This window comes from Paroedura picta, chromosome 3 (assembly GCF_049243985.1).
Source record: "Paroedura picta isolate Pp20150507F chromosome 3, Ppicta_v3.0, whole genome shotgun sequence".
NCBI lineage: Eukaryota > Metazoa > Chordata > Lepidosauria > Squamata > Gekkonidae > Paroedura > Paroedura picta.
This window is the reverse complement of record NC_135371.1, coordinates 87,412,557-87,423,052: the sequence shown is the minus strand read 5'-3', so window position 1 is coordinate 87,423,052 and position 10,496 is coordinate 87,412,557. Positions and strand designations below refer to the sequence as shown.

General features: G+C 44.6%; 1 long non-coding RNA gene across 1 annotated transcript; it reads left to right on the top strand.

Annotated features, from left to right (window-relative positions):
• Positions 1 to 2,419: 2,419 nt before the first annotated feature.
• On the top strand, positions 2,420 to 9,901 carry LOC143832396 (uncharacterized). The gene is made up of 3 exons (XR_013229239.1): positions 2,420 to 2,569; positions 7,433 to 7,542; positions 7,977 to 9,901. It is a non-coding gene; the product is annotated as an uncharacterized LOC143832396 (long non-coding RNA).
• The last annotated feature ends 595 nt before the right edge of the window (positions 9,902 to 10,496 follow it).

Sequence of the window (10,496 nt, the reverse complement as noted above, 5' to 3'; positions counted from 1 at the left end):
TCTGTCTTTGACCTTGGGCTTTATTTGAACCCTGATTTCCTCTTGTCATATATTTAACTTCAAATGAAATATGCCACACAGACATAAAACATGCAATCCTATATTCCCCCTCCCCCCAAAAAATAAAATCCTGTGTTGTTGCATAAGAATTTGATGGGCCCACAAATTAATAATAAAAGTAAGATTTTTAGCACCTATCACTATAGCATCCTTCCCTTTGACTTTTTGGACACTGATACCATCTTCTAGGTATCAGAAAATAAGAAATGGAACTTGACCATGTTGTGTTACTCACATATTTTAGTAAATGCCAGCTTTTATTTATTTATTTATTATATTTCTATACCGCCCTCCCCAGAGGCTCAGGGCGGTTTACATTAAACTTATAAACAATACATGGAACTATAGAGACTATATGCATGTGTGCGGCTAGTAACGAATATTAAGGTAACTTGTCCTATAGTAGTCCCCGTCACTACATATAGGTCTGAAAGTTGGACAATGAAAAAAGCAGATAGGAAGAAAGTTTATTTGAAATGTGGCATTGGAGGAGGGGGAAAAAGAAAGATTAAATCAAGCCTGCATTCTCCCGAATGTACTTTGTAGGCATGTGTACTAACAAAAATGTCCGGACTGCTTCGGGTTCAGAATCCGCTTCAGACCATTAAAAGGCCATCTGAAGCAGCTGCTATGGATCCGGCTTTGGGCAAAGCATTTTGGCCATCTCCAAAGCACTTTGGTCATTAAAGTCAATTGTGCATTTGACTTTAATGGGGAATTTAAGGTTTCTGAAGTCTCCGTAGCCTAGGTGGTGGGGGTTTGAGTTAGAGGCTCCAAGCTTTCAGGGTAGCTTCAGGAGCCTCTTCTCTGACTCCCCTCCAGGTTTCAAAATGATTGTACCAGGGGGTCCAATTTTAGGGACTCCCAAAGAGGGTGCTTCCATCCTACCTACATTATTTCCAACTAGGCTTCAAAGCCCGTCTGTAAGGACGGGCTTTGAAGGGGCCATGGCACCCCCACCAGCCCCCCACCCCGTAAGGTCCCAGTGGGCCTCGGAGTCTGCTCTGAGGCTCGCAAGAAGCCTTCCTTGGCGGTCCCCCTCCCCAGCCATCGCCTGGCTCCACGCGACTCTGGAAGCAGGCCCGCCACATCCCCAATGCAGCGGGCCTGCTTCCCGGGCTGCATGAAAGCTCCCCCAGCTGCCCCCCGTCTCCGGCTTTTGGCCAGCTTCCCGTGGCCCTGGGAGCAGGCCCACCACGTTGGAGACAAAGGCCACAACAACAGTAAACAGCAGCAGCAGGAAACCAGAGCAGAGTAGCGGGCTACCCACCTAGAGAACCACAGTACCCAAAGTGGGCAACCCACAACAACAACAGCAACAATGTAAGAACACATTAAAATTTTAAACTCTAACAACAACAGCACCCCAGAACCCAGCAGAGCACTGGGCTACCCACTCCAAAAGAGAGCAGCCCCCACAGCAAAACCACACTGAATTAGAACCTTAAAAAACTCTAAAAAGCAATAGCACCCCAAGAAGAAAAACCAAACAGTGCTGCCCTCCAGGCCATAACAGCATTCAGTCAGAGAAAAAAGAAATAAGCACAAGGAGGAAAAAAACTGTAAACCCCAAGCACCCCCAGACCCCACCCCACCCTCGGAAACCCAAAGAATAGTTTGGTTTGAAAATAAGAAGTGAAAGTCAAGCAAAGTTTGGTTAAGAGGAAGAAGAAGAAAAGTGAGAAAGCAAGAGTAAAATAAATCAGTAGTATGGGCCGCCCGCAGGCTGAAGGCCAGAGAGAACACACGAAGCAGGCAGTTGCGGTAAAAAGGCCCCCTGAGCACATGGCACAGCTTTATTTATACAGCGGTAGACAAAGAACATTCCTGAGGAGCGTGTGTGCACCCAATTGGTCAGGTCATACGAAACCCCTAGCAAGAGATCAGCGGACATTCCACAGCCTTATATGGCAAAAAGCCAAAGCCTAATTAACTTGGAGAGCAATCCCAGGTTCGGCCATTAAGGGGAGTGGTTTGCCAGCCTCCCGGCCTGGTCGAAACCAGGACTACACAGTAGTCCCTCAGGCAATGTCTTCTCTAGCGATGAAGATCCTCCAAGGTACAGTGCAGTAGCAGCAGCAGCCAGCCAGATAGGCCCAGCACACTCTCTGGGAGTCAGACTCAAAGAATCTCCTCTACCAAAGGAGCAGGTCAGTGAGGCACCAAACAGCAAGAAAGGCAGGTAAGAAAACCCCCTAGCCATATATACTCTCTTGGCCAAGCACAGAAGATTTTCAAAAAGGAAAAACCTTCTATGATTGGCCAATAAATGTGTTTCCCCCCCCCCTGAAACCTTCTAGGCTAACTCCCCCCCCCCAGCCTCCCCCCCCCTTGTCTTACTTTGCAGCAAGCAAGCTGCAAGACATTTGCAGTGCATTTGCAGATGCAAAATGCATTGCAATGATTGGCTGGGCTCCTCCAGCCATCGGTCTCCCTCCCTCCACTCTCCACTTTGCCCTGGAGGAGCCTGGGCAAAGACAGAAAAGACAGAGCAGAAAGGGACGTTAAGGTAAGGTTGTCTCTCTGTTTCTCTGTCTGTTTCCCTTTAAAATTTAAACTGCCTCCAGCCAAAGCACACTTCAGATATCCGCTCTGTCTATGGGATTTTCTGCTTCAGACCATATTTGGTTGATTTGTCTCCGAAGCAGTCCTGCTTTGGAGATAATTCAACCGGAGTGGTCTGGAGCACACATGCCTACTACTTTGGTCACATCACAAGAAGACAAGAATCACTGGAATAGATAACTATGCTAGGAGAAGTTGAAGTCGGGGGGGGAGGGGAACCTAACACGAGATGGATGGATTCAATCAAGGAAGTCACAGCCTTTAGTTCACAAGACCTGAGCAAAGTTGTTAAACTATAGAATGTTTTAGAGGTTATTAATTCATAGAGTCACCATTGTTGGAATATGTAAGACCTGCAGTGTGTATGATTGAAGTGAATATGAAGAGTGTCCTGCAGGGAGAATTGAACACACATCCTCCCTGCTCAAATCCAGAACAACAATTGAACAGAAGAATGACTGCAGACAATAGTTAGATTTCTTCCCTCCTTTATCTATGCACTAGTAGTAGAGCCCGCTGAAACCGAAATTCAGCGGGCGCTAGGGGCCTGGGGAGCTTTTTTCTCCCCCCCCCCCAATCTTCAAAACGGTTCCCAGGCCCCGGAGAAGGCGCTGGGCAGCTCAGCGAGCCGCCCAGCAGCCTCCCCGGGGTCTGGGGAGCCGTTGCCGGTTAGAAGGCGGGGGCCAGAGAGCATACCTTCGCTCTCGGCAGCCAGCAGAGCAATGGCCGCTGGAGCGAAGGTAAGCTCTGGTGGGGGGTAGGGCGGGTTGGGAGGCGCTTCGCTTTTTTTTTTAATCCATACTTCTTTGTTGAAAAGCCTATGCATCTAATCATAGATGCATAGTCCTTTTTGAACACCACCCCTTATGGAATCTTGAGTCTTGATACTTTTAAAAATTAATCTCATTCCTGATTTTTTTTGGGGGGGGGACTTTAGAAAGGCATACTTTGTGTTACAACTTTGGGAAACAATTATTTCTGGCATCGCCTGCATACTTGTCCACCTATTTGTTGTTCCAGGATGTTAGCCATTTTTAAAAAGACACCCCCATCCCCTGGAACAAGGGAGAGGGAGGAGGTGGTGACAGTGGGACAAGGCAGGCGCCTTTAGTGCATTTTAGCCTCCATGCCTTCCCTCTGCTGGTTATCTGCTAGTTGCTTTCCCTTAGCTAAATAGGTTGGGGAATCCACTTTATGCAATTCCCCAAGTTGCACTTTAAAATGGAGGATGTGGCCAGTCAGTTACTGCGCAGATGCTGGATGTTGGCGATGTCATGTGGAGGGGCCAGAATATAATGACTGCATAAGGTAAGCATTTCACTACATTTAAAGGGTATGGAAATCCCCACTTTATGTGATTCCCCAACTTGCACTTTAAAATGGAGGATGTAGCGAGCAGTTTGCTGCCCAGATGCTGGATGTAGGCAATGTCATGCAAGCAGCCAGAATAAAACAGCTACATTAGGTAAGCATTTGTAAACTGCATTCCGCAGTATAAATAAAAGGCTAAAGGGTGTGGGGGTGGGCTTAGTTCGTGATGGGGGAGCAAGGGGCCAATCCAGAGGCCTGCGCAGCCAGGGCCAAGGGGCCAATCTGATTGGGCCCTCACCAGGACAGATCAGAGTTCCATCCATTCAGGAGGCGTAAAGCACCTCCCAAACCCACCCACCCAACCCAGCCAGGGGCAATCCGGAGACATTGCTGCCAGTCTGCTCCTGACCACCACAGGGAGAGGAGGTCAGTAGGGCTGCCAAGGGGGATAACAGAGGCTTGGACAGGCTGCACCAGCCCTTTTCACCCCAAGGCTGTCCTAACTGTCAAGTCCAACTGCAAATTGCCTCAGAACCCTGACAGAGCTGGCAGGAGGCTGCAGAGTGCTCCCCCTCCCCCCTCCCTTCAGGCCTGCTGTGAAGGAGCCTCTGACAGGCCCTGACTGAGGGGAGGAAGGCATTTCCAAGAGCAATGCAGGGGAGTCTGAGGGCCTTCCTTTTGAGGGGGAGGGACTTTCCCCTTCTGCCAAACAGTTGGCTGACAGGGAGGCCACAGAAAAGCCCCTTCTCACTGAAAATACTGCTGTGGCCAGCCATGCTGCTGGAGGGAAGAAACAGCCAAGCAACTCTCTGAAGATTGGAAATCTACCACACAGGGTTGTTATGCAGGTGAAACTGGAAACTGTTGCAGAGGTTCTTTTGCCTCCTGTTTCATCTGCACAACAACCCTGTGTAGTAGGCCTCAAGTGATTCAACTCCACAACAACCTGCGTGGGAGACCTTTCTTCTCCTCAACCATGTCCAAACTCCATAGGAGCACTTTCTGCCTGGACAGCTGATCTTTATACGCTGCAGATGAGCTATAATTCCAGCAGCTCTCCAGGCCCCACCTGGATGTTTGCTACCTCTGGGTTGGAGATATTCCTGGAAATTTGGAGGAGGGCCTTAAAATCATACAATGCCTTAGAGTCTGGCCTCCAAAGTAGCCATTTTAGCCTGCAGAGCTGATCATTATAATCTAGAGATGAGCAGCGATCTAGAGAGGATAGTAGAGGCTCACAGACTATGGTTGGGGTGGAGTGGTTGTGGGTGTGCCCCTCCTGGGCTATGGGCTTTGGCCAGCCCTTACCAGCAATTGTTTGTATTTTGGGGTGTAGACAGACAGACAGACAGACCAATATCAATCCTGCAAGTCTGGAAAGTTTAGGAAGATCTAAATAAAGAATACTTACAGCCTGAAACTGTAAATAGTGAACAAGTTAATGGCTGGAGAGACATGGGAACTAAAATGACTTTTTTCAAGCTCGGCCTGGTAAATAAAAACTCCTATGAACTCAAAGACATAAGTGGCCCAGAATTTCAAGTGTATTTAGCTTTACAGGAAAGTACACAGTGAGACTTTGGGGAAAACTAGGTGATCCACCTTTATTAAGCAATGACTTGGCCTTGCAGACAACAACAGGACTGCAGTTGCCAGCAGTATGTCTCAGGCTTCAGAAGGACAGACATCACCAGCCAAGCAACCAAGTGGATTCTGGGGCCATGTACATTCCTATTGAAGGGGTGCATGAGAGGAGAGAAAGCTTTTCCTTCAGCCTAACTGCCTAGAGATGAGCTGTACTTCTAGGGGATCTCAGACCCCACTTGGAGGCTGGCTTCCCTAAACCTCAGGGGGATACAATGCTACACAGTCACCCCTCCAAAATAGCCATTTTTTGCTTGCAGAGCTGGTCTGTATAGTCTGGAGATGAGCAGCAATTCCAGGCCCCACCTGGAGGTTGGCTGTCCCTGGTTAGAACATATTCCTTGAAATCTGAAAGTAGGGCCTCAAAAGTGTGTAATGCCCCCACAGCTATCTAGCACCCCCTAGTATATTTTAGGTCAAGAAAACATTGCAGAGAGGAGGTAAGGTTGCCAGATTGGTGTAGATTCATCTTCTGGAATTCCACACTACAGGTTCTTGACACCCATATATCCACATCCATGCCCTCATTTGTCACCATGCCACCACAACCTCCCACACAACACACATTCAACCCCATGCTCTTACAGACTGGACAACTCCTCCCCTTCCTCTTCCCACTGCCAAGCTCTAGCACCCAGTGTATTTCTGGATACAACGGGCTTTGTCTCTAGTTTCACTATATTTATCACATGCAGAAAAGCCCAAAGTATTCCTTGTGATTAGTATGATTATACATGTAATCACATCAAGAGTTATGTTCAGCTTTCATGAACGCCAATGGATACCATAATGTCACGTGTGACTTCACAGAAATTCATAAACAGATGGGATTATGGCATTTTTTTCAAAACAAAAGGAATGTATCATTTTAAGCCAGTTTGGGGGCGCCACAAAATACATCTCCCAACAGAGCCATTCACCAAGGTACTACAAGTACATGGAATATTTTAATAGCTTTTGAGGGCTCATTTTCCTTTGCTATCCTCCTATTATGATTTCCATAGGATTTGACAATGTGTTACAGGGTTCCAGTCAGCTACAGAATGTAATAGTAGAATGGTTTGCATTTCTACTACCAGATGAAAATAGGCAAAGAGAGCTTCCTGAATTATCAAAAAATAATTGGAATAAAAGTTCTAAATGATTTCTGCTAGGGACATTTTTGTAATTAGCTGAATAAATAGGTTGGAAGTAACTATACATAACAGAAAATTGTTTACCTAGACATTTGGAAAATGCATATTAGCTCACTAATTAGCAGTCTCTTGGGGCTTTGATACAAAGTTTTAGCATAAAATAACTTGCTCCATGCTCCCCTTAACAACCGAAGAAAAAAGAGATAAAGATCTGTTTTGCAGTTATAGCTGCATAGGGGTTAAAGACACCTAACTACTGCATTCACATTCACTTTTCCCCTCATGCTCCTGTTTCTTTTCTCTCCTCCACCCACCAAAAGATTGTTGGTTATTACAAAGGCTACTTGTCATGAGTAGCCCAACATCATTTCAAGGTTCTCACCTCCTTCAAATATAGCATTGTTTGGACAGCAAGGCTTTTTCTGACCTAAGGTTATCAGCTCTGGGTTGGGAAATGCCTGGGGACTCTAGGAGGAGAGCCAGGAGTGGGCAGGATTTGGGTTGGGAAAGGACCTCAGTGGAGCATAATACTATGGAGTCCAGCCTCCAAACCAGCCATTTCTTCCAGGAGAGCTGATCTCTTTAGCCTGGACATGAGCCATAATCCCAGGGGATCCCCAGATCCCACCTAGAGATTAAATTAGAAAAATTCAACCAATTGGCTAGTACAAAAAATGTAATCTTTTTGTTTATAGTTATTCCAATTTATTTTGTAGGTATTGCCTTCATATCTATGATGTACAAATATAAACCAAAACGGGTTCCAGATAAACAAAGCAGAAAAGAAACCTCCATGAAACACTGAGACTGAGGGACAACTTACATGGTAAGAAATAGTCATGTAACAGGAAGACGTCAACTCAATGATGATTTTGTTAACAGGTTTCGTATATATACACAGAATGTTTTATTCTGGATTTGTATATTTTTCACAGTAATACTTAATAACATTGAGACATGACTTATTCTTAAGTAGGTGGAAGTTTAAGGTGACCAGATTTTAACATTGGTAAAGCGGGACACCATTGACTGGGGAGGTTCTTGATTAAAAATTTGGTCTTTATGGAGCAACAAAAAGTTTCATAGAGTGCATAGAACGCAAAAATAATATCATAATATATATTTTTTTAATTTCAACATAAGTACAATTTGCCAGGTACCCCAGATGTCCCTCCAAAAGTCGGACAATCTAGTCACCTTATGGAAGTCTGTTTAATTTAATGTAAACATTTACTAATACTTTGTAATACTTTATTTTAGATAATAACCACTGAGGAAGGAAACAACTTTGAAAACGGCATATTGAAAAATAATTTTTTTTGTTCAGTTTAGCCCACTTCTCAAGCCTATCAAGATCATCCTGTATTCTGTTGCTGTCTTCAGTTGTGTTTGTTACCCCTCCAAGTTTAGTATCATCTGCAAATTTAATAAGTATCCCCCCTCATCCAAATCATTTATAAATATGTTGAACAACACAGGCCCCAGGACAGATCTTGGGGTACTCCACATCACTCTTTTCCAAGAAGATGCTGAACCATTAACAAGTACCCTCTGGGTACGATTTGTCAACCAGTTATTGATCCACCTGACAGAATTAGGACCCATACCTCATTTTACCAATTTGTGAACAAGAATATCATATGGAACCTTATCAAAAGCTTTACTGAAATCCAGATAAACTATGTGCACAGCATTTTCCTGATCCAGCAAGGTAGTCACTTTCTCAAAAAAAGGGATAAGGTTGGTCTGACATGACTTGTTCTTGCGAAACCTGTGCTGAGTCTTAGAAATCACAGCTCTCAGTTCCAGCTGCTCAAGGACCAAGTGTTTGATTGTTTGTTCCAAAATTTTGCCAGCTACAGATGTCAAGCTGACAGGTTGATAATTACCCAGATCCTCCTTTTCCCCTTTCTTGAAGATGGGGACAACATTTGCCTGCCACCAATTGTATGGCACCTCACCTGTTCTCCAAGAAGTGTCAAAAATAATGGACAGATGTTCAGAGATGACATCTGCAAGTTCTTTTAGTACCCTTGGATGCAGTTCATCTGGCCCAGAAGACTTTGTTTCATTTAAAGGTGTTTGTGAACTGCTCCAACAGTGATCCTAGGCCACCATTCCCATCCCCCGTGTTGTCTTACATTTTTGCCACATTGATCACTATTTCCCTCACAAGGGAAGACTGAGGAGAAATAGGAGTTAAGCAGTTCAGCCCTCTCTTCATCATCTGTTATAATTTCACTTTCTTGCCCTTGCAGTGGTCCTATGGTGTCCCTATTCGTTTTCTTGCTTGAAATATAACTAAAGAAGCCTTTTTGTTTAGCATTTCTTGCTAGCCTAAGCTCATACTGAGCTTTAGCTTTTCTAACACTCCCCTACAATTATTGGTTATTTGTTTATACTCATCCTTGGTAATAAAGCCTTCCTTCCATTTCCTAAATGACTCTTTTTTTATTCCTCAAATCTTTTGACAACTGCTTATGGAGCCAACTTGGCTTCCTTAGGCTCCTTCCATCTTTTCTTCTCAAGGGAAGAAAATTGCAACGTCTTTACAATGGAAATTGCAACGTCTTTACATTGTTACAAAAATGTGCAAAGCCCTTTTTATCTTAAGGTAATAATCAGCCAAGTTGGGGGTGGGGATAGAAATGAACAATCATGAAGATTTAAGATGGAAAGGAAAGTCCACAATGGAAAGTGGGGGGAGGAGTCAAGGCAAGTGGGGAAGAAGCAGGAGCCAGTTGGCAGGATTGGATTTTCTCTCCCTCATTTATCCCTTATTTGTTCACAGCTAATTCACAATGCTTGTATCCATCAGTCTTAGGGGCAAAGTAGACATTTACATTTGCAAGAGTTGGGTCTGGGTTCCTCTCAACCACAAAACAGAGGCAGGAAATGGCCTCAGAACATCACTACCTTCCCCTCAACCAGGGTTTCATGAAACCCTGGAGTTTCTTGACAGCCCTAGAGGGGTTTCCTGAATGGCTGGGAATTGATTTTTTTTTTTAGTGCTGACCATTTATTGGGTCATGTTGACCTGACCGCCCCCTCCCAAAATGCCCAGTGATAGTCCTGGAGGGGGTGGGAGGAGGAAGGGCCCTGGGTGGGCATCTACACAGCTATGCTTCCCAACCATATTCTGCACGATTGTGCCACATCTGGGGATTTCTGAAAGCCTGAAGAATGTTTAAGGCATTTCTCAATGGTCAAAAAGTTGAGAAAGGCTGCCCTATGCTGTTCTTAAATATGGAAAAAGTAAAGTGAGGGGATTTATATCCTAATTTTTGCTGCATGTATGCATGTGGAACAGAAAAAAAACAGGGAAATAAGTCCACTATTATTGTTGTTGTTGTTGTTGTTGTTGTTGTTATTGTTATTATTGTTATTATTATTATTATTATTATTATTATTATTTTGATTTATTTCCCGCCACTTCCAAATGGCTTGTGGCAGGTTACAGTGTCTTAAAACCCCATTAAAACTCCCATTAAAAGACTTTAAGTACTATTTAAGAACAGAAAATGGCTAGAGAAAGGCAAAAGCCATTCCTCTGCCCCTCACAAGGGCTTGGCTTTATTTTTCAGAAGCCATTCCCCACAGCTGCTCTGTGGTTGTAGGGAACCCAAGCTGGATCCAGGGTGGACCCAGCTCTTAACCTAACTCAATGCCTGCTTTGGCTCTGACTTTTGGTGAAAGCCATTTCCTGGGGCAGATCCTAGCAGTTAGGCCAAAAGGTAATTGCAAGCTCATATATTAACACATATATCACCAGACCATTCA